This window comes from Pan troglodytes, chromosome 1, assembly GCF_028858775.2.
Source record: "Pan troglodytes isolate AG18354 chromosome 1, NHGRI_mPanTro3-v2.0_pri, whole genome shotgun sequence".
NCBI lineage: Eukaryota > Metazoa > Chordata > Mammalia > Primates > Hominidae > Pan > Pan troglodytes.
This window is the reverse complement of record NC_072398.2, coordinates 140019729-140044917: the sequence shown is the minus strand read 5'-3', so window position 1 is coordinate 140044917 and position 25189 is coordinate 140019729.

The following is a 25189-nucleotide window of genomic DNA, read 5'->3' as shown; positions in this document are numbered from 1 at the left end:
GTGCTGGGCTTACAGGCGTGAGCCACCACACCTGGCATCTATATTGCCTTTTTTAAAGAACTACTGGTGTAGAAGGCTGAATGTATCCAAGGGCAACACAACCTGGCTCATTGGAATTGATTAAATGAGGGAATAATTAGCAAAGGAGAGCTACCTTCTCTGTCTGAGGAGAGGAAAGGACATTTAAGGAAGTAGCTTTGAGCAGGATTTTGAATGGTAGGGGGATTTTAATGTATCATGGTCAGTTTTTACAGGTGAGAGAGCAGGAACCTAGCCATGGAAGCTTGGTGTGTGGGGTGCACTGGGTGCTGGAAGGTAGTAAATCTGGTGGGTCTCTCAGGCTAAAATTGGAGAGATCTTAATAGCAATAATCATAGCTGACCACCATGTGCGTATTTAGTATGTCCCCTTTAATTTTCATAACAAGTCTACAAGGTGGAGTTCTACCTTGCCAATGCGTAAACTGAAGCACAGAAAGATTAAGTTACTTTTCTGAGACCACAAATATATAGATTTGAGCTAACATATTTCCAGATCTGACACCAAAGCACATGTTCTCTCTCTCTTTTTTTTTTTGACACAGAGTTTCGCTCTTGTTGTCCAGGCTGGAGTGCAATGGAGCAATCTCGGCTCACCGCAACCTCCGCTTGTCGGGTTCAAGCGATTCTCCTGACTCACTCAGCCTCCTAGGTAGCTGGGATTACAGGCATGTGCCACCAGGCCCGGCTAATTTTTTATTTATTTATTTTATTTATTTTTTATTTAGTAGAGACAGGGTTTCACCATGTTGGTCAGGCTGGTCTCAAACTCCTGACCTCAGGTGATCCACCTGCCTCAGCCTCCCAAAATGCTGGGATTACAGGCGTGAGCCACCACACCTGGCCCACATGTTCTTTTTTGTACCACCTTTCTCCCTTGACCTTGACTAACAGGATAAATGATTATCATTGCCGCTTTACATCTAACACTTCCTGTGTGCCAGGAACTGCAAATGCGTGAAGCGCTTCACATACATCAGCTCATTGTGGTAGAAAGGCGTGAGACCTTTCCTCACCCATCATAAAGGTCACAACTGGCATTCCCATAACAAAAGACAGGTTAACAACATAAAAGAGTAGCAAATTTATTTAATCAAAATTCTGTGTGACATGGGAGCCTGCAGAAATGAAGACCCAAAGATCCAGGGAAAACCGTCTATTTTATAGTTAGGGATAGACAGCCATGTAGAAATGTGATTGGACCAAAGGGTGTGATCGAATGGTAATTGACATGGGGTAAAGCCAGTGAGGCCTGTCTGTTCAGATGCTTCTTGGTGTCTCTGTAAAGCATTCCCCGCCTCCCGTGGGTCAGGGGCCCTCTGAATTGAGGTTCTTTAAGGGCAAAGGGAGAAGGGAGAGAGTGTGGCCTTTTTAGGTTTTACAGCTCGCTTTGGGGAAGAGGAGTTCTAGTTTCTATAACCCGGCTTGTGACAGAGAAATTCTGGTTTCTATGACTCCCTTCAGGAGAGAAAGAAGGGCAGGAGGTCAGAGAGACTTTGCTCCTGAGGCCTTTCCAATCTTCAGTTCAAAGTATTCAGCACATCAAGGTGTCATACTTTGGGGTACTGTGTTCTGAGCCCCAACAAGCTCATTTATTCTTTAGAATAAGCCTATATTGGGGTTCAGGATATGCTACACCAAAATATGACATCTTGGCATTTGAGAAAACAGCAGAAGCAGAAGGGTCACTCTTACCTTCCTCTCATCCTTCTCCCCTGAGCATGCCAAAAAAGAATTCTTTCACCTTTCTCTGAAATAGATCATAAGACCTTCCAGAGATACCTTCTCTATACCCGGGGAAAAGAAATGTCACACTGAGATTCAGAAAAATCTGAACAGGTGTAGCTAAGTTCCCCCCACCCCCAGTTTATTACCATTAGATCATACCACCCTTGTCTAACCATACATACTCCACAAATATCCACAACTTCATCAAACTTAACATAAAAATACATAGGTTTCCCCATTTCTTTGGGTCTTTATTTCCAAAGGCTACTACTATGTCACATAAAACTTATATTAAATGTGTTCCTATGCTTTTCTCTTGTTAATCTGTCTTTTGTTAGAGATGCCTCAGCCATGAACTTAAAACGGGTAAAAAAGATATTTTCTTTTCCTCTTCATCTAAAATAAGCTATTTTTCCCCCTGGGAAAATTTCTCCCTTCACTCTGTTAGTGACCCAATCTTTATGATTTTTTGCATCAATAGTCTACTGAGTATGAATAGGCATTGTGTGCACCAGTACTGTCTAATAGAAATATAATGAAACCCACATATGCAATAAGAAATTTCCTAGTAGCCCCATTAAAAAAAGGACAAACAGAAACAGGTGAAATTAATTTTAATAGTATGTTTAACCAATATGTTGAAATATTCTTTTTTTTTTTTTTTTTGAGACGGAGTTTCTCTCTTGTTGCCCAGGCTGGAGTGCAATGGTGCAATCGCAGCTCATCACAACCTCCACCTACCAGGTTCAAGAGATTCTCCTGCCTCAGCCTCCCAAGTAGCTGGCATTACAGGAGTGTGCTACCACCATGCCTGGCTTTTTTTTTTTTTGAGACAGTCTCACACTGTCACCTGGGCTGGAGTGCTGTGGCACGATCTCAGCTCACTGCAACCTCTGCCTCCTGGGTTCAAGTGATTCTCCTGCCTCAGCCTCCAGAGTAGCTGGGACTACAGGCGCCCGCCACCACGCCTGGCTAATTTTTGTATTTTTTACTAAAAAAAATACAAAATACTACAGGCGCCCGCCACCACGCCCAGCCACACCCGGCTAATTTTGTATTTATAGTAGAGATGGAGTTTCTTCATGTTGGTCAGGCTGGTCTCGAACTCCTGACCTCAGGTGATCCACCTGCCTCGGCCTCCCAAAGTGCTGGGATTACAGGCGTGAGCCACCATGCCTGGCCTGAAATATTATATTTTAATATGTGATCAATGCTAAAAATTACTGAGATATTTTACATTTTGTTTTTGTAGTAAGTCTTCAAAATTCAGACAATCCACATTTCAAGTACTCAGTAGTGGTAAATGACCTGTGGTTACCATACTGGACCACACAGACCTACATAAAGCCAAGTAAAGAATAGAAACATGGCTGGGCGCGGTGGCTCACTTCTGTAATCCCAGCACTTTGGGAGGCCGAGGCGGGCGGATCACGAGGTCAGGAGATTGGGTCCATCCTGGCTAACATAGTGAAACCCCATCTCTCCTAAAAATACAAAAAATTAACTGGGAGTGGTGGCGGGCACCTGTAGTCCCAGCTACTCAGGAGGCTGAGGCAGCAGAATGGCGTGAACCCGGGAGGTTGAGCTTGCAGTAAGCCCAGATCGCGCCACTGCACTCCAGCCTGGGCAACAGAGTGAGACTCCGTCTGAAAAAAAAAAAAAAAAGGCCAGGCGCAGTGGCTCACGCCTGTAATCCCAGCACTTTGGGAGCCCGAGGCGGGTGGATCAGGAGGTCAAGAGATCGAGACCATCCTGGCCAACACGGTGAAACCCCGACTCTAATAAAAATAAGCTGGGTGTGGTGGCATGCGCCTGTAGCCTGTAATCCCAGCTACTCGGGAGGCTGAGGCAGGAGAATCGCTTGAACTCAGGAGGCGGAGGTTGCAGTGAGCTGAGATCATGCCATTGCACTCCAGCCTGGCGACAGAGCGAGACTCCATCCCCCCTCCCCCACACACACCCCTACCCCCAGCCAAAAAAAAGAAAAGAAAAAAAAGAATAGAAACACACTGGGCATGGTGGCTCACGCCTGTAATCCCAGCACTTTGGGAGGCTGAGGCAGGACAATCACTTGAGGCCAGGAGTTTGAGACTAGCCTGGGCAACATAGCGAGACCACTGTCTCTACAAAAAATGTAAAAATTAGCCAGCCATGGTGGTGTGCACCTGCAGTCCTAGCAACTCAGGAGGCCAAGGTGGGAAGATTGCTTGAGGCCAGGAGTGTAGGCTGCAGGGAGCTCTGATCATGCTGCCACTGGACACCAGCCTAGGTGACAGAGCGAGATCTTGTCTCTAAAATAGCTAACTAAATAAGTAAAAGAATAGAAACAGTATGATAATTCAAGTCAAAAATCTATGCCTAAGTGGGGGCATGGTCGCTCATGTCTATAATCCCAGCACTTTGAGAGGCCAAGGTGGGTAGATTGCCTGAGCTCAGGAGTTGGAGATGAGCCTGGGCAACATGGCGTAACTCCATCTCTGCAACAAATACAAAAATTAGCTGGGTATGGTGGCCACACCTGTACTTCTAGCTACTTTGGGGGCTAGGGCGGGAGGATCACTTGAGCCCAGGAGGTCCAGGCTGCAGTGAGCTGTGATTGTGCCCCTACACTCCAGCCTAAGTGACAGAGCGAGACCACATCTCTAAAAAAATAAAATAAAAATAAAAATCCGTGCCTAAATTAATAGCCTATTTTGGAGGAAAGTGCTTATTGCTGCTTAGATTTTTGGTTCCTCAATAATTTGGACTATCTTGCCACTTTCTCCTGGGTTCCAGCTGAGTTGAGCATGGAGAGTTCTGAGCATAGGCGCAGATACACATATAAAGAAGAAAACTACAAACAAGGAACTGCATGTTCTTTCTCCACTGTGGAGCCCGGCTGAGCACATTGTGAAGAGGCCATTCCTAGGCCTGCTTTCGCAACATCCCCAGGTGTTTCCAGTTATCTCAAAGGGGTGTCGTGAAGTTTGCAAAACAAAATACAATTTAAATTCTTAGATATGTAAAAAGCAGTTACTGTATATGCTTTGTGGAAGGGAGAGTTGTGAAACCCAGTAAACAATGAAGGATGATGTTGTAATTCTTAAAAGGCTGCAAATCACAAACAAAAGTAATGTGACAGAGGTAATAAAGGCATTATGAGAAAACATTGGGTTGGGGTTTGGAAAACCCAGTTTTCCCTGAGCATGCTCACCAAATGACTTATCTATTCAATAATGTTGAATGAACCTTCCACTTTTCCCTCTGTGAAAAAATTTTTGACCCTACCCTTTTCATTTGCTGTAAGAGTTTCAGCTACTTTTGCTTATTAGCTCTCAAAATAACTGCACTCATGCTCTATTTTTTTCATTATTTATTCATTTTGTAAACATTTACTGAGTACTCCTCTGTTTCCAGGGCTGAGCTCAGCACTGGGGTTGGGAGGGGAATTTAAAAAATGCTCACCATCTAGTGGGTGAGACAGAGAAGCAAACAAATGTGCTGCAGAGATCATTGCTGGAAGCAAGTTCTGAACAAAGGGTTAAGGGAGTCCAGCTAGAGAACTATGAAGTCACTTCTGGGTCTGGCTAAGTAAGGATTAGCCTGTAGGGATTAGCCTGTAGAATTACTTGATTCATTGGAAGGTGGGGCAGAGGTGGAGGAAGCCTATCAAAGCAAATGGGCTGAGCCAGGGGAGCAAATGTGTTCAACCTCTATCAGTGAACAATGGCATGGTCAGTTAATATCTCTGTAGCTTGTGGTTGGACTGGGACCCCAATAGGTGCCAAAGCAGGCAGGGCAGGGATGACTGATAAGAGGCAACCTTTACTGACTTTCAACACATTTTTCTCCTTCCTCCTCTCTGTTGCCTAAGAGCTCACCCAGCTTTGTTCTGATGCTGTGTCTGGGAGCTTTGGGAGTGTCCAGGGTTCACTCCTTTGGTGAACTTTGACATAGGCTCATCTCTGAGTCACCTGAAGGCCAAAGCCCATGGGCCTGCGGGGCCAGACACATGGCAGCAGGAGCCACAGTAGAGCAGGCATTGTGATGACAGCAGCTGACCAATTGGGCGTAAAATGTGTCCCCTCTGGGGACACTTGGGGGTGTGGACTTAGGTCATACTATTAAAAAAATTGAGGCAATCAAGCAGTAGATGTAGACCTATGATAATTATAATTACCATTTAGTGACTGCTTGCTGTAGGGTACCATGCCCTACATGAATTACAGCCATTTTCTCATTTCACTCCTCAAAAGCAAGTAGCTTTGGCTGGCACAGTGTGTGTTTTGCTGGGAGCTGGTGGAAGTGGATGACACTGGGGGAAGAAAATGAAGGAAATGAGTATTGCTTGGTTCCCAGATTGTGCGTAGCTAAAAAACAAGAAATGCCATATAAACCAAATTAGAATTTAAAAAAAAAAAAAAAGAAAAGAAAAATGCCTGATTTCTACATTTAGCAGCAGAAAACGTCCTTAGGATTTCACTGGTCATTATTATTACTTTTGCTTGTCAATCTAGGAGAAGTCCCCAAGACTATTTTATCCAGATTCTTCCCAAGCATGGATGAAGAAACTGTAACTTGGGTGGAGAGTGTAGTGACGTACCCAAGCTCACAGTCAGCTACTGGCGTCACCTGCAGAGAATACCTGCTGGAGAACCATTTGCTTGGCAGGTGGAGGGTCCATCCTTGGTCACAGCATGACAGAATGTTCTCTACAGCCCTGTCAGTGCTTATCAGCATGTTTGTTGCCTTTGAATTCTAGGGCTGGAAAGTCAGGTTTCTCAAGTCTAAAAATACCACAATCTATTCTTCATTTCCCCAGCCCTGCCTCAGGAAATAGGCTTCTGACACCTGAACTCTGTTGAGATTGATTTGTAAACAGCAAAGCTAATAATTTACAACCAGATGCAGTCTATTTTGGAATCTCTTTACCTGGTAGTAGGTGTCCTTGTGAAATCAAAAACATGATTGGAAGATTACCTGATGGGCAGAGAATTATACAACAGGAAGAATAGGCCTAGTAAAATATACTCAGTATTGAGGCTGGGAAAATCTGTTACCATTTTTATTTCCCCATGGAAAGAGTTGCATCTTGGGTTGAATTCTAACTCTGACATTATTAGCTGTGTGATGTTGGGCAAGTTGTTTAATCCCTCTGATACTTTATTTCTCCATAGATGTAATGAGAATACCTGCCAAATATAGTGTCTCTTCCTTAGATGTGGTTGAATGCACTGAGATTTGGATTCTCAAATGCTGCTAAATGGACCATAATTTTCACCATTCCTTTGCCAGGTGAAAAAAGACAATGTAGAGCGTTTTCATCATGCAAGTTCATTAAAATATTTGATGTTTAAATATCCTTTATTTCATTATAAAAAACTATAAAAAATATAGTTTTTAAAAAGTATCTTTACCTTGCAATATAAGAAGTTGGCGTCTTAATCCATTCACTTGGGATTTCTGCCAGCATAGCCAGGAGTATTTGGATTAGGTGACTGCAGCAAAATAAGAGGTGTATTCTCTTTGGTTTTCAGGTCTTTTATTTGGTTTGTGGTTTCAGTTAATTTAGGAATAAGAACTGAAATGTGTAAAACAGAATATTAAAGTCCATGCTATTCAATCTCGTTTTTGTAATTTGTTTCAAGACAGAACATTAGCATGTGATGGCATCCAGGTTTTTGTGGATTTTCTTCCTCATCTGCCTACCACATCTGCCTTTGTTGCCCTTTGATTACTTGGGTGTCTGGTGACATGGGTTATGGGAGGTCTTTGATTGAGGATGCAGATACAGCAACTGAACCTGGTTAGAGTCCCGTTTTTCTGTTTAGAGGTTTGTCCAACAGGCAGAGCCAGGAGAAGGGAACTTTGGAGCCAGCACACCAATGTCCCACTCTGCCCAAGGGTCAGTGACTTCCAGAATAAGCAGGAGGGACAGGTGAGGCAGCTGAGAAAGACTACAGCCTGTGGCTTTATATAAAGAGAAAAGCAAAAGGAAAAGAGAAAGTGAGAGGAAGGAAGGGAGGAGGGAAGGAAGGAAGGGAGGGAAAGGAGGGAGGGAGAGAAAAAAGAAGGGATTATTATCTGAGCCAGACAAGCCATTTTAAAAAAATCCCTATGGCTCTCTGGAGAAAAATACAAAACAGTTAAAATTTGGGAGCTACATTGTGAGGGACACCTGTTGTATTTAGAGGCAGAATTATTTAAATAGCAGCACCCCAGGCACCACTTCAGGTATATATAAGCTGTTATTTTGCACTGGAAATTTGAGCCACGGGGAGGAAGAAGGAAAAAGAGCCTGGGTAAACTAGCTAAATCTGAGGTCGAGTAGACAAAGGTCATGGCTGTCTGCTGCTGCAAGCCTCGGATACCTGGTAACTTCAGCAAAAGCGCCCTGAGTAGGCACTCTAGCTCAATCTCTCATCCCTGCCAGACAGTCATCTGGTTCCATTTTGAGCCAGCTAGCAAAAGCCAAGGTTTCACCCCTTCATAAGTTTGCAAAGTCTTTAGTATAACCTGTAGTTGTAGAGCCTGTAACCATTTTGATTCTTGTGAATCTTTTCATGTAAATCAGGAGTGGTTGAAAACCCAAACAGGGCCTTTCTAGCAGCTTTCTGGGCTGCCCACTTCTTGGAAGAGTTGAGGAGAAATATTATGCCAGAATATCTGAGGTGTTTGCAAATGTGACGCTAGGAAGATGAGCTAATTGTGGAAGAGAATCTCTTTGCCTATCCTTACCGGAAATAGGCCCATGTCTTTTGGACTGGAAGCAAGACTGTGGATGCAAGTGGGGAGAGAGCCACACCTCTCACCTTCATATATTATAGCAATAGCAGGAAAAATCCTGATGATATGCAGTGTTGGTGGTGGTTGTATTTGTGGTGTAGGCAAGGGGTTTTAGTCACTGTAATGAAGTTTGTGACTAAATGCTGGAGTTAGCTCCAGCTGTATGCTCAAAGGAGAGGAAAGTTTAAGCTACAAATGTCTTATGTCCGGAGTAGCCTCCCAAATAGTTTTCTTGCCTCCGGGGCACTGAAGCCTGCTTTAATGGCTCATAACAGCTAATTGTGCATGCCTCTTCATAACTGTGTTCAGTGACATCAAATTTGCAAGCTTGAAATTAGCCATGGTGGAAATATTTACACTACAGAAATTGGCAAGCACCATGAATCAAGGTGTTTGGGTTTTCCCTGAAGATCTGATTTGTCAGCACAGTACTTCACTATGTGCACTCCCATCCCCCTACATTTTACTCCACAGCTGCAGTGATCTATCCAAAGTTAAAGCTGATCATTGTCACCAATTGTTTAAACCATTCATTGTCTTCCCATTGCTCTGAAAAAGCCCACAATCTTTACCACAGCTTATGAGACCAGCCTACATGATCTGGCCCTAGAGGTCTCCTCAGCCTTTTTCTGCATTACATCTTATCTCACTGTATGTGCTCTATTAGTTCATTCAATCGAACTACAGTTTCTCACCACAAGTTCTTTGCACATAGTGTTTCCAGCCATTTGTGGCTCACCAAATATTCACAAACTGTCTCACATTTTCTAGCCCACTTGCAGTTGGGTGGGGCCATGTGACCAGTTCTGCCAAGTGAGCAGTGAGTGGCAGTGACACACAGAAGAATATGGAAGAGTGGTGTGCCGTCTTCCAGCTTTCTCTTCTGCAGCTGCAATCCTGGAGGCCATGTGTTGAGACAGCAGAACCGCACAATGGAGTAACCTGGATTGCCGAGTCAGCACATGGAGGACAGCTGTCTTTAGAAACTTGCTTGATGGTGCATGAGTGGGAAATAAACATTGTGGTGTTAAGCCACTGAAATTCAAGACAACTTTGTTACTGCAAAATAATTTATCCCAGTAGTTCTAAAACGTTTTGGTCTCAGGATCCCTTTAAACTCTTAAAAATTATTGATGATCCCAAAGAGCTTTGGTTTATGTGGGTTACATCCATCAATATTTCCATATCAGAAATCAAAACTGAGAAAATTTTAAGATGTGTATATATTAATTTTAAAATAACAATAATAAAACAATTACAGTTTAACCTAAATATTTTTATGAAAACAGCTAGCTGCCAAAACAAACTCATGGCAGTGTTTTATATTTTTGCAAATCTCTGGATTAATTGAAGACAGCTGAATTCTGATATCTGCTTCTGCATTTAATCAGTTGCAGTCTGTTTTGTTGTTGTTTTTGTTGTTGAGATATGTGAAGAAAATCTGGCCTCACACAGATAACGTAGTTGAAAAGAAGTGTATTTTAGTATCCTCTTCTGATAATCGTGGATATTCTTTTTAGACACTACATCAAAACTCTTTAAGTGGTAGTTTCTTTTTATTTCTTTTTTCTTTTCTTTTCTTTTTTTTTTTTTTTTGTCTTTTTTTTTAATTTATTTTTATTTTTTATTGAGACAGAGTCTCTCTCTGTTGCCCAGGCTGGAATCTCGGCTCTCTGCAACCTCTGCTGCTCGGGTACCATCGATTCTCATGCCTCACCTCCTGAGTAGCTGGGATTACAGGCACCCACCACCATGCCCAGCTAATTTTTTTGTATTTTTAGTAGAGACAGGTTTTGCCATGTTGGCCAGGCTGTTCTCAAACTCCTGTCCTCAGGTGATCCTCCGGCCTCGGCCTCCCAAAGTACTGGGATTACAAGTGTGAGCCACCATGCCTGGCCCAAGTGGTAGTTTCTTAAAAGTTAGTTACAGTGTAGAATCTGAAATCATGTCAATGAACTTTTGATACTCTGCTACATTAAAATCTGTTAGGCTCCCTTGCACTTTGAAAGGATCCTTTACCCATACATGGTCTTATAACCTTATGATGGGTTATTTGGAGAAGACTAGTTCACTGAGTTACACAGATCTTCCAAATGTTAACATATTTCTTTATACAATATTTTAAAAAATCACATTAATTAATATCACCATCAATCTTATTGGAGTCTTTAAGTACTGGAAGCTGTCTAGCTGATAGTGGTGGCTACAAGTTTTCTAACATTCCAATTTTTGTTTGAAAGCTTGCATTTTATCTTTAGCAACAAACACTGTCAGTTATTTTTCTTGAAGTGGCAGGCTCACTTTATTCATTTTCAAGAAAATGTCTGCCAGCTACCCAAGTTTGAATAACTATAGTTTGTCAGTTTTTTCAAGTAAAAATGTCATTCCATGATAAAAGCAGCTAGTTCCGTTTGCAACTGAAAAAATCAAACAAATGCTTTTCCTCAAGACAACCATCATAGTTCGGTATGCAGTAGAAGGGTTTTATGCATACTTCTCATTTGTCACACAGAATATTAAACAGATGTGTACTCCTGGATAGTGATTTAATAAGAGAAATAACTTTTACACTCCTGGGTAGTGATTTAATAAAAGAAATAACTTTTACACTTAGTCAAAGACATTTTAAAGTAAAACAGGTTTTGTTTTTTTGTTTTTCTCCTGAAGTGCATGGAGTAAAGAATACAAATACAATGACAGTTAGTACAGTTTGATTAGTGCTCAGGCATCAGAAGTTTTACCCACCAGTGCTTTTATATCATCAGTGCAAATGTAATCAAATGAAAAGGGTAGTAACATCTTAGTGTCATTATAAAAAACAATTTTGACCATACAAAACCTCTGGAGGCATCTCTGGAACTCCCAGTGGTCTGAGATCACTTTGAGAATCACCAATCCAACCCATTCTCACTAATTCACTCACACCGTTCTTTCTGGCTAGAATGTGCCCCACTCCCACCCTCTTCACCAGGCCATCACGCTCTGTGCCCTAGAGCCTGGGTTCATGATCAACTTCTCAGGGGTCCTTCCATGACTTCCTGTGTTCCCCCTTTAACATTCTCACATGCCTTATGTACATCTTACTGCAACAGTAATTTTAAATTGATATCTATTTTCCTTGCTAGATTTTAAGCACCACTAGAGTAGAGATGGTTTTTGGCTTACTACTCCATTTCCAGTGTCTAGGATGGTGTCTGGTGCATAACAGGACCCAAATCTTGAATAAACGTAGGGGTCTGGAGCGGTCCTGTGAAAAGGCCTAATGAGCTCAGTGGGAAGCTTTTGTTAATTTGGGACTAACTAGAGGGACTCTGGGGCCTTGCTTAAACTTAGCTCACCCAGGTGTTTCTACAAACAGGTCTGTATAAAAAAAGATAGCGGGCCTGTGACTGGTGTGTAAAGTATACATGTTTAGCTCTTTCCTGTTTTGGAAGGTGTGTGTGTATGTGTGCCACATATGTGAATGGATCTGGAGAAGGGATATTGATAACTCTTTATTACTTCTATAATGGGGCAAAGCACCAATCATCCTTCAAAATGCTGTAAAATTTGACATTTTTATCTCACCCTATGGAACCTTTAATAGGAGCTGTAAATAAGTAGGAAACTGATTTCCATACCACTGCATTTGCTTTCCCTAGCAAAGGTTAGTAAGTTCTTTGAGGATAAGGATCATGTCTTTCTCTTCCTTTCTTTTTCCTAACGGTGCCCAGCCCAGTGCCTGGCATATAGAAGACATTCAATAAATGTTCATTAAATTGTCATGTGGCAAGAAGTAAGGCAATGTGACAGGAAGAAGGAAAAGCAAAGGCCTTGTGTTGGGAGCTGAAAACCCAGGATTATCACCACCACCATGTTCCCCGTTCATTAATAAAATTGGGCATGTTGGACTACCCAATGGTTGCTCTTGGTCACGGTTAGCAGTTCTCAGACTCACCTCCTTCTGTTCCGTTTTCCATATCCAGGATGTCCAGCAGGACCAAATCACTCCATCTGCTACAGAATCACCTAAACAGAAAAGGAGGGGGGCCACACCAATGGTTCTCAACATGGGCTGCACATTAGGTCCTCCCAAGGAGCTTGTGAAAAGTACCGTCTCTTGAGGGAGGGGGCCCAAGAATCAGTATTTTAAGAGTTCCCTAGGTTATTCTGAAATGCAGCCAGGAAACAGAACTACTGGGCTAGACAAGGAGCGAGACACTCAGGTATTCATGGGGCTCCCCTTTCCTCTATGGGGACAAGTTAAAAACTAGGTGATGAGTCCCTAGAAAATTAACATATGGCAGCCCATGGCCATGATGGCTGTCACTGCTAGAGAAGAGTGCATGGGATTGGAACCAGCTCCCAGTCTGCGTCCTGAGCCATGGGACCATCCCAGAGTGGTCTCAGCCTTGTGCTGCTTGGGGGCTCTTTGCACAATCTACTTTTAAAGCACCAGGATCTCAAAATCAGTTGTTCACACCTTTCGGTTACTTGAATAAGAGGCAAGTGGAGTGGCATGATGCCCTAGAAAGACAGGTGTGCGATTACATTCTGCTTACAGTGAAACTCCCAAAGGAGATCACATGCTGACAGTACTGGGAGTGGTGCTTATAATAAGCCCTTGTTTATAGTTCAATCAGAGTTCAATAGCTTACAGACCCCTATGTCCCCCTTCTGCTCCCCAGCCTCCTACCCAATGGCTTCCTCTAATAAGGTTCTTTAAGCTACTCTCTAATGGTGGGGTGGGTACACAACCAGTTATACTTTAATGGTGTTTACACAGTCAAAGCAGTTCAGCTTGTTAGACCATCGAGCTGCCAGGACAGCAGAGCATCAGTTCAGGGCTCTGTGAAATTAACCTTTAGTCAGTTTTCCCTAATTGATCCCATGCTTCAATCCCAGAGCATTCTAAGTATTTAAAAGCATGTAATGTAAGATCTGACTAGCCTGTAACCATGGTGGTTAAGAGAACTGCTACAGTATTCCTTTTGAAATATCCCAGTGAATTAAAAATTATTTAGAAGATATTTGACTGAATATAAATTATTTCATTTTGGGTGAAATTAGTCTCTAAACTTAGACCAAAGATGTATGTACATAAAATAACTTGTTCTACACTCAAGGAAGAGTTGAGGCAATGCTGATGTCTTCACTTGGTCAGAATGCTGGTGGGAGTTGGTATCCCCCACAGCTTCTATTAGTAGAGGAGCACACTTTGTGACCTTTGCCTCAACATGTCAACAAATGGAGGTTAAACTTCAGAGGTGTGTAAACTTCAGAGAACTGTCCCACGCTGTAATTGGGTTTCAGCTCTGGCCAGAATTTTGCCAGTCAGAGGATAATGGAGTGGACAGCATAGGATCTGGTATGGGAGAGACCCAGGTTAAAATCTCAGGTCTCACATTTCCTGGCTTTGTGACCTAGGTCAGTCTCTTAATGCCTTTAAGCTACCGTTTTCACATCTGGGAAATGGAGATGTTAATAGTACCTGCCTCTCAGAGTTGCTATGAGAATTAGCACAGATAACACGTGCCAAATGCTTAGTATAGTACCTGGCAAGTAGTAAGTATACAATAAATATTAGCAAAACAAAAATGAAACAAAACAACAAAAGCAGGACAAGAAGCCCTGAAGAGCCATGTAAAGTTGTTCAGCTGCTTGACACTGCCACTGCCCCCTTCCTTTTCTCCCTTGTCTGCAAGCATGCTAATTACAGTGAACATCAAAGAAAGTTATATTTAAATAAATATGTTATAGAGACTTAAAGTTCAAGTGCTCATAGTATGCTCAGGACAAAATTGCAATCTGGGAACTGGTCCCAGAATAGACTTCTAGAACTTGTCCCGGAATAGACTTCTAGAACTTGTCTTGGAATAGACTTCTAGAACTTGTCCCGGAATAGACTTCTAGAACTGACAAATGTCTTTGAGGGCTCTTCTTCCTGAGCACACAGTATGACAACTTCTCTCAACCTCCCGTGCAATTAGATGGAGCCACCAGAATGAGTTCTGGACAATGGAACTTGGGTGAGAGTGAGGTGTGCCACTTTCAGGCCTGGCCTGTAAAACCCTCCCGGTACAATCCTGGCTCTCTCTTTTTCATTTCCTGGTGAAATAGAACACCAAGGACACTAACAGCCTAAGAGAGGGCCAGCCCAGAGGGAAGAGAAGAGGTTCCCCTCTTTCCCTCTTCCCTACATAAGACTGTGATGTAAATGAGAAATAAATTCGTATTGTATTAAGCTACTGATATTTTAATTAAATAGTTGTGGTAGTGGTTGTAGCAGCTTGCCTATTCTAATAGGTACAATGAGCTTTTCCAGGTTTTGCTGGTCTCTGAAGGTTGACTAAAGCACCAGATAGGCTGTCAGGAAAGCTGGTCATAGTTTGGGCTCTACCTGTCTCTTTCTGATAGATCTAAATACACTTAGAAAAATGAAGAGCATTGAGACAGTCTAAGAAAGTCATGCTGAGTGTGGTGGCTCACACCTGTAATTTCAGGACTTTAGGAGGCCAAGGCAAGAGGATTGCTTGAGGCCAAGAGTCAAGACCCGCCTGGGCAAAACAGCAAGACCCTGTCTCTACAAAAATAGAAAATTTAAAAAAGGGTGGCTGGCAAGATGACCAAATAGGAACAGCTCGGGTCTGCAGCTCCCAGCAAGATCAACACAGAAGGAGGGTGATTTCTGCATTTCCAAGTGAGGTACCCGGCTCATCTCATTGGGACTGGTTAGATAGCGGGTGCAGCCCATGGAGGGCAAGCCAAAGCAGGGTGGGGTGTCACCTCACCTGGGAAGTGCAAGGGGTCAGGGAACTCCCTCCCCTAGCCATGAGGGAGTGTGCCATGAGGAATGGTGCACTCTGGCCCAGGTACTACACTTTTCTCATGGTCTTTGCAACCCGCAGGCCAGGAGATTCCCTCGGGTGCCTACACCACCAGGGCCCTGGGTTTCAAGCACAAAAATGGGCGGCCATTTGGGCAGACACCAAGCTAGCTGCAGGAGTTTGTTCTCATACTCCAGTGGAGCCTGGAAGACCAGCGAGACAGAACCGTTCACTCCCCTGGAAAGGGGGCTGAAGCCAGGGAGCCAAGTGGTCTAGCTCAGCAGATCCCACTCCCATGAAGACCAGCAAGCTAAGATCCACTGGCTTGAAATTCTTGCTGCCAGCACAGCAGTCTGAAGTCAACCTGGGATGCTTGAGCTTGGTGCGGGGAGGGGCATCTGCCATTACTGAGGCTTGAGTAGGCGGTTTTTCCCTTTTGTGTAAACAAAGCCCGGGAAATTCGACCTGTAGCCAGACTGTAGCCAGACTGCCTCTCTAGATTCCTCCTCTCTGGGCAGGGCATCTCTGAAAGAAAGGCAATGGTCCCAATCAGGGGCTTATAGATAAAACTCCCATCTCATGTGACAGAGTACCTGGGGGAAGGGGCAGCTGTGGGTGCAGCTTCAGCAAACTTAAATGTTCCTGCCTGCCAGCTCTGAAGAAATCAGTGGATCTCCCAGCACAGCGCTCGAGCTCTGCTAAGGGGCAGACTGCCTCCTCAAGTGGGTCCCTGGCCGCTATGCCTCCTGATTGGGAGACACCTCCCAGCAGGGGTCGACAGACACCTCATACAGGAGGGCCCCAGCTGGCATCTGGCAGGTGACCCTCTGGGACAAAGCTTCCAGAGGAAGGAACAGGCAGAAATCTTTGCTGTTCTGCAGCCTCCACTGGTGATACCCAGGCAAACAGGGTCTGGAGTGGTCCTCCAGCAAACTCCAGCAGACCTGCAGCAGAGGGGCCTGAGTGTTAGAAGGAAAACTAACAAACAGAAAGGAATAGCATCAACATCAACAAAAAGGATGTCCACACAAAAACCTCATCAGGAGGTCACCAACATCTAAGACTAAAGGTAGAGAAATCCACAAAGATGAGGAAAAACCAGTGCAAAAAGGCTGAAAATTCCAAAAACCAGAATGCTGCTTCTCCTCCAAAGGATCACAACTCCTCGCCAGCAAGGGAACAAAACTGAACAGAGAATGAGTTTGACAAAGTGACAGAAGTAGGCTTCAGAAGGTGGGTAATAACAAACTCCTCCGAGCGAAAGGAGCATATTCTAACCCAATGCAAGGAAGCTAAAAACCTTGAAAAATGGTTAGAGGAATTGCTAACTAGAATAACCACTTTAGAGAAGAATATAAATGACCTGATGGAGCTGAAAAACACAGCATGAGAATTTCATGAAGCATACACAAGTATCAGTAGCCGAATCGATCAAGCAGCAGAAAGGATATCAGAGATTGAAGATCAACTTAACGAGATAAAGCGTGAAGACAAGACTAGAGGAAATAGAATGAAAAGGAACGAATGAAACCTCCAAGAAATATGGGACTATGAGAAAAGACCAAACCTACGTTTGATTGGTGTACCTGAAAGTAACAGGGAGAGTTGAACCAAGTTAGAAAACACTCTTCAGGGTATTATCCAGGAGAGCTTCCCCAAACTAGCAAGACAGGCCAGCATTTAAATTCAGGAAATACAGAGAACACCACAAAGATACGCCTTGAGAAGAGCAACCCCAAGACACATAATTGTCAGATTCACCAAGGTTGAAATGAAGGAAAAAATGTTAAGGGCAGCCAGAGAGATAGGTCGGGTTGGAAACCATCACGCTCAACAAACTAACACAAGAACAGAAAACTAAACACTGCATGTGCTCACTCATACGTGGAGTTGAACAATGAGAACACAAGGACACAGGGAGGGGAACATCACACACCGGGGCCCGTTGGGGGCTGGGGGGTTAGGGGAGGGATAGCATTAGGAGAAATACCTAATGTAGATGACAGGTTGATGGGTGCAGCAAACCACCATGGCACATGTATGCCTGTGTAACAAACCTGCACAGTCTGCACATGTATCCCAGAACTTAGAGTATAATTTAAAAAAAAAAAGAAAGAAGGAAAAGAAAGAAAAGAAAGTCAATGATTCCGTCCTCTCCGATGATGACACAATTGCCTCTCTGCCTATGCAGAGACTTGGCCAAGAAAGGAGATTTGCTAAGCCCTTGGAGGGACATGCCGGCCACCTTTCCCCTCCTTTTTCTCCTGGAACTTATGTGCAGGCTCTGCAGCTCAGCACACTGAAAATGTTATATGATTTGGTTGTCTTTTAAACTAGTTTTATTACTTTGGCCAAAGTTCCTTAACCACTTTGTGCGTCAGTTTCCTTGTCCACATAAGAGGAACAATGATGCACCTACCAAATAGAGTTCTAGTGAGAAGTAGAAATAGTTTCTGTAAAGCGTCGATCACAGTGCCTGGCACCAGTAGTCACACAATAAGGGTTGTTGCTATTAAATTTATGTGCTTAATACTTGATTTATTTCGCAAACATTTGCGAAGCTCTTGCTATGGTCAGGCAAATTGCTAGAGTTACACAGGCAGAGTGGACAAACCTCTGCCCTCAATGCATTTAGGCTCTAGTCCTGGCATCCTCTGACCTCCTCTTGCCATCCCCACCTCTCACCCCAAATACACACATAGGCACGACATGGCAATATGAAGTGGAAAACAAAGAAGTGAATTTTGGAAGGGACAAATGCAAAAGGGGCCTGGGGCCAGATTTCTTCTCTTCCTCTAGGTTGTTACATGGGATCAGGTAGTCCTTCCTTAAGGAATTTCTCCCTCTAAGTCCAAGGGTTGGCAAAATTCTCTAGTTAGACCCTGAACAGGAGAAGTCAAATCTCAGAGGTCTCTCAGGAGAGAAGCGAATCTTCAGTTGCAGCTTCTGCCTGACTCCCATGGTCTGAAGGAGTCTGGGGAGGCGGGAGAGGTCAGAGTTCAGAACCATTGCTCTGCTTCTCTGGAGTGGAGATGAGGGAAGCTGAAGTCTTAAAAAGTGTTAAGAAGGGGCACAGATAATTAATTATATGTCCACACATGTGTTGTTATTCTGATGGTAAAATCTCCAGTAGTCATTCCACACACAACACAGCAAATCCTTTAAGGACAAGCCTAAGAAGGATTAATTTACAAAGACTCAACAACTGGAAACCTCTAAAATCATTGTAAAGGAAGAAATGATACTCAAAATCACAGAGTTTAAGAGCTGGAGAGACCCTCGAAGGTCATCTAACGCAGATTCTCAAATGCCAATCCATGACGAAATTTCCACTGGTCCATGATGAAAACAATTAACAATTTTTTGTCTTTCCGTGCAATACATTTTATTCATTTTAAATGATTTATCTTTTATTCTAATATTATGGTCATCCTAGTTTTTTGGTGCTGAAATATTCCTTGTATTACAGAATGAAGATAGTATCTAGATGGTAGTTTGTTTTTAGTTTTTATTTTTTGTACGTGGATTTTTAAAAATCTCTACCTTTAAAACCAAAAAGTTGGCAATTCTATGTCATCTCCAAGTTTTTTGAAATTTTATTGTTTGCTGAAATTCATAATCTAGAAACGACTCATCAAACTCAACCACCATGTATAATATACTAACCCTTATCTCGTCTTCCCTGAAAATTCTTGCCGTGACACTTGAGGCTGCTCCATTTACCCTGAGATAACTTTGCCACGAAATATCTAGGTTTTATTATTATTTTACTATCGCTCTAGTATATGACTTTGGAAACAAGACATCGTTCTATTTATAGCATTCTGTTTTTAGCAGTAGTATTTCCATTTGCAAAATATAGTGATTCTCGATCGCTAAAAATGTCAAATCCTAGAAAACATAGCATTTCTACACTTGATGTTAACATTGTTCTTGAACGGTTGTTGATGGAAAATTCATTTTGTGAATCTGATTTTTCCAAAATAGACGATTTTGATGTTAGTTCTCTTTAGAAAGAACTCCAATAAAAGTTATTATATTTTATTTTCACGTTGAAAATTAGTCGAACCTGCTTCAGCCTCAGAGTGTGTTTATGTAAAATTAAATGAGCGCTGGCAGCGAGCTGCATTTTCTTTATCCTAAGCGGGAAAAGGTTAAGAAATTAATTCCTAAGCCGGGGCGCGGTGGCTCACGCCGGTAATCCCAGCACTTTGGGAGGCCGAGGCGGGTGGATCACGAGGTCAGGAGTTCGAGACCAGCCTGGCCAACGTAGTGAAACCCCGTCTCTACTAAAAATACAAAAATTAGTCAGGTGTGGTGGCGGGCACCTGTAATCCCAGCTACTCAGGAGGCCGAGGCAGGAGAATCACTTGAATCCGGGAGGCAGAGGTTGCAATTGAGCCGAGATCGTGCCATCACACTCCAGCCTGGGTGGCAGACAGACTCCATCTCAAAAAAAAAAAAAAAAAAAAAAGAAAGAAAGAAATTAATTCCTGAAAAGTACGTAATTTCTCCAAGTTTTGAGCATATATCTGAATATGGAAGCTGGCTTTGACAAATGAAAAGAAGAAACAACTCCCTCAAGCAAAATGAACCTGGTTTTCATTGTTATCTGAAGATAGCATTTCTGCAGATGCTAATAAAAGTGGCCTAAAATATATAAACATATAAACGTATTGTGATGGTTAACATTAGGTGTCAACTTGACTGGATTGAGAGATGCCCAGATAGCTGGTAAAGTCTTGTATCTGGGTGTGTCTGGGCGGGAATTTCCGGAGAAGATTGACATTTGAATGATGCACTGGGAGAGGAAGACCCACCCTCAATGTGGGTGGGCGCTATCCAATCGGCTGCAAGCGCGGTTGGAACAAAGCCGGGGAAGAAGGGGGATCAACCTGCTTGCTGCATCTTCTGGATTGCTGTCTTCCCGAGCTGGACGCTTGCTTGCTCTCCTCCTGCCCGTGGACATCTAGACTCCAGGTTCTTCGGCCTTGCTTGCCGGGGTTCGTAGGCCTTCACCACTAACTGCAGACCGCACTGTTGGCTTCCTGGTTTTGAGGCTTCTCGTTTCCTCAGCTTGCAGACGGCTATCCTGGGACTTCACCTTGTAATTGTGTGAGCTAGTTCTTCCTAATAAACTCATATCTATATCAATCTGCATCCATTTCTATCTATCTATCTATCTATCTATCTATCTATCTATCTATCTATCTATCACCTATCTTCTATTGGTCTGTCTCTCTGGAGAACCCTAATACACTTATAAAGTATAATAGAAAACCCCTGAAATGAAAGCAGTGTCCTGGTTCTAGTCCTTGTTGTGCTTTAACAGTATTTGCAATCTAGGTAAAATCATTTCACTTGCCTGGGCTTCAGTTTCTCCATCTGTAAAACGAGCCAGTGGGGGCAAGTTGATCTTCAAGACCATTGGTTAGCGGTTAGTCTAATTAGTGTTAATGGCAGAAATTTGAGGCTGTAGAAGAGACACCCTGGTTTGAATACTGACTTTGATACTTTCTGACCAAGGGACCTTGGGTAAATTACTTAATCTCTCTGTGCCTTAGTTTCTTCATTAATTAAGTGGGGATAATGGGGAAACATGCTTCATGAGGGTCAAATTAGATAAAATTTACAAAGCACTTAGCATAGGGTCTGATATTTTTTAAACTCTCAATAAATGCTAGCTATTATTAGTAACAGTCTATGCTTTTTCTAAATGTAATGTTTTGTGCTCATCGCTTGGTAATATAATTGTTCTGCATAAATTGGACTACAGCACAGAGCAGATCCTGCTCTAAAAGGATAAGCAGCTCAGGAGATTGCCAAGAGGATTTCAAATGGTGAAATATAATAATATATACATTATTTTTTAGACTGGACACAGTGGCTCATGCCTGTAATCCCAGTGCTTTGGGAGGCTGAGGCAGGAGGATCCCTTGGGGCCAGGAGTTCAAGACCAGCCTGGGCAACTAGTAAGATCCCATCTCTACAAAAAGTAAAAACATTGGCTGGGTATAGTGGCACATGCCTGTAGTCCTAGCTACTCAGAAAGCTGAGGAGGGAGAATCTCTTGAGCCGAGGAGTTGGAGGCTACAGTGAGCTGTGATCATGCCACTGCACTCTAGCCTGCATGACAGAGCAAGACCCCATCTCAAATAAATAAATAAATAAGCTATTCAGAGCACTTTACATATATTATTTAGTCCTCACAACAAATCTCTCAGATAAGTAGAATATATTGGTTCCTTAGCCATAGTCCAAACCAAAAGCTCATTACAGGCAATCCTCCACTTTGCCCTGCATCATGAATCTCCTCTCTTGAGGGTTGAGGTAAGGGATGGAGTATTCAGTGGGTAGAGTAAGGGGTGCTGGTGATTACAGCCAGCAGAGAAGGCACCTCTTCGTCTGAGCAGCAGCTGCTGAGCCACAGCAGAGTGAGTCATGGGAAAGGGGAAGATGGCCTGGGGCAGGTGGTGGGAACTGGAGAATGAAGCCAAGGGATTATGGAAGGCCAGCTGGAAGTCAGTGTAGGTGGAGAGCTGTTATTGGAGCTGTGGACCAAGGCTGCTTTTTAGGTACTTCCTATGTAAGTAGGCCTACCCCATTTAAAGGGCTAGGGATGGAGTGGACACTGGGCAGCAGCTTGTTGATGTAGGAATAGGTAAAACAAGTTTCTAAAAATCTCTGATATCATTCCAGGATAGTGCTTGAAAGATCACTTTAAGGCCGGGTGCGGTGGCTCACGCCTGTAATCCCAGCACTTTGGAAGGCCGAGGGAGGCGAATCACCTGAGGTCAGGAGTTCGAGACCAGCCTGACCAACATGGCGAAACCCCATCTCTACTAAAAATACAAAATTAGCCCGCATGCTGGTGGTGTGCATGCCTGTAATCCCAGCTACTCGGGAGGCTGAGGCAGGAGAATCGCTTGAACCCGCGAGGCAGAGGTTGCAGTGAGCTGAGATCGCGCCATTGCACTCCAACCTGGGCAACAACAGCAAAACTCTGTCTCAAAAACAGAAAGAAAAAAAAAAAAAGAAAAAAAAAAGCAAGATCACTATGAATCCTCTCCCTTACAACATATGAAGCACATAAGAACTATGGTCTTCCATCTTCTATCCACAAAAGTAATACTCACAGGGCCAAACTTAGAAACTTGGTGCATCAGAGATACCTGGCAAGATTCCCCCTGGCCCTTTATCCCCTTATGAAGGGTATCTGCCCTTCCACACAATTCTGTTGTAGAAAGCAGGGTCTTAGGCTGGGATTGAAACAAGGGTGGCCACTGGACCAGACTAGTTTGGGGCAGCCAGCAAAGGCAGCCAATCCTGGGATTGGACACATGTATGAGATGGTCCTATCTGAGGAGCTCTGCCCGGGAGACTACTTCAAGCAAGTTTGAATGAGGAGCCAGAAGAAGAGCCAGCTGTTGGTAGGGAGAAGAAAATGATGTCGCACACAAAGATACACAGGGCCAGAGTAGGAGGCACCCTAGCAAGAGAGCACGAGAATGGAGATCTTGACATCTTGTAACTGAGGAGGGTGACAAAACTACTCAGATCTGAGGCCTGTCTTGGATCTTGAAGGGGAGGGGGCAGGCTGCCCTTGGTTTCTATGAGATTCTTCACCTGTCTCTTACCCGCATAGTTATGTTAATAACAAACTCCATTACTTAAGTGGTTTGAAGGAATTTCTATCCCTTGCAACCAAAAGAACATAACAAATGTCAATCTTGGTCTTAGTGCATATGAACTGGAACCATGTGGGAAAATGTAATTTACCAAACCACACAAAGGAGAAAGTCTCTTGCAGGGGACACAGCTGATGCAGGAATAAAGACACAGAAGGCCAAGGTGAGTCCAGAGAGTGGTGGGAAAATCAGTGTGACCAGAGGGAAGGATGAAGGAGGATGACAGACTGTGAGGGTGGAATAGCAGGATCCAGATTGTCGGGGGTCTGCTTGTCATGCTGATGCTTGGACAAGATGCTTAAGCAGCAGGGAGGATGGGTACATGATCAGATTCACCTCTGCTCGTTCCCTTCAGGTTACAAAGAGCAGTTAATGTTGGTAAAGATACACACTGAGAAGAAGGCCAAGAATGTATCACATCAGCTGCATATTCAGGTCTCATGGAGAAACAGAATGTCAGTCAGGACACAGTTATAGCTCTAGGGAATTTAAATTGGGGCTTTAAAAACAGTATTTTAAATTCTAAATAATGCCATTTTGCTTTTCACAACTTGGCATTCCAATCACAGAATTGCCCTCTTGCACCGTTTTCCTACTTGAAGTTTCCAGAGCTTGAATAAAAGACGTGTAAAGAATATTTTCAAATTGTCTTTCACACTTAAATTCAAATGTGCATGTTTAATGAACCACAGACCACTGATCTAAACCAGAGAGCATTAATTGTTCTAGGGCCAGTGTGAAGTCAGCATTAGTGTGAGGCAGGGAATTCATTTGACCACACTATTTAAATTACAGGATGTTTGTCCTTCATGAAGCATGGCAAGAAAGGCCTGGGTAATATGTGGTAATTAAAATAATCATAAAAATGTTTTCTTCATTTTCTAGTTAGTAAGCACCATGGCTTATAAAGACTGAATCACTCTGTGATGTGATGGACTTCTCATTTTTATGATCCTACAGGAACGATTTTTAAAACGTAGTAAACTTTAAGGGCTAGAGAAAAATATATGTGATCTGTATTGGGCCCTAAAAGCTTAGTTTCATAAGCTTTAAAGGAAAACACTCTAAAAAATAATTCGATCTAATGTCTCAAACAAGGGCAATACATACAGCAGGTTGCTTTCCCACTGTAGTTTCTATAATGAAAATTGTTTATAACTTATAAAAAATCGCTGTTTGCAAACACTCCCACAGTGCTGGTCAGTGTTGTAAATTGGTGCACACTTTCTGGAGGACTATTTGATGATGTGTACCAGAGACCTTATAAATGATCACATACTTTAACTTAGACATTCTACCTGTAGGAATAGTATCCTAAGGATCCTAATCAGAGAAGTTTCAAGATTGTTATCCAAGGATGTTTATAACAGCATTATTTATGCTAGAGCCAACTAAAAGCAACAAAAAGGTCCAAATATAGGGAACTTGTCAAATAAATGATGACAGAGTGATACGATGAATGTTAAGAAGTCATAAAAATGTTGTTTCAAAGAATATTTAATGTCATGGAAAATTACAACACAACTTTGAGAAAAGAAGGACATAAAACTGCATATGCATATATATACATACATAATAAAGTTTTTAATATGCATTTATATATTTAAAAAATGCTTTAAAAGAAAATCTGGAAGAAAATAACACCAAGTTGAAATAGGAAATAATCAAAATGTTAAGAGCATTTATCTGTTCATAGTAGGATTATGTGTTTTAATATTTTCTTTTTAAATTTCCAAATACTTATCAATGTATTATATGCTATTAATAATCAGAAAAAAAAGCTATTTAAGCCACATACCATATATATATAAAAATACACACATATATATATATATATATACATATTTTTTTTTTTTTAGATGGAGTCTCGCGCTGTCGCCCAGGCTGGAGTGCAGTGGCACAATCTCGGCTCACTCCTACCTCAGCCTCCTGTATAGCTGGAATTATAGGCACTTGCCACCACGCCCAGCTAATTTTTGTATTTTTAGTAGAGACGGGGTTTCACCATGTTGGCCAGGCTAGTCTTGAACTCATGACCTCAAGTGATCTGCCTGCTTTGGCCTCCTCAAGTGTTGGAGATTACAGGCGTGAGCCACCGCGCCCGGCCTACAAAAAATATTATTTAGGTTAGTCTTTAGTTGAAAGGATAATTATATCCAGAAAA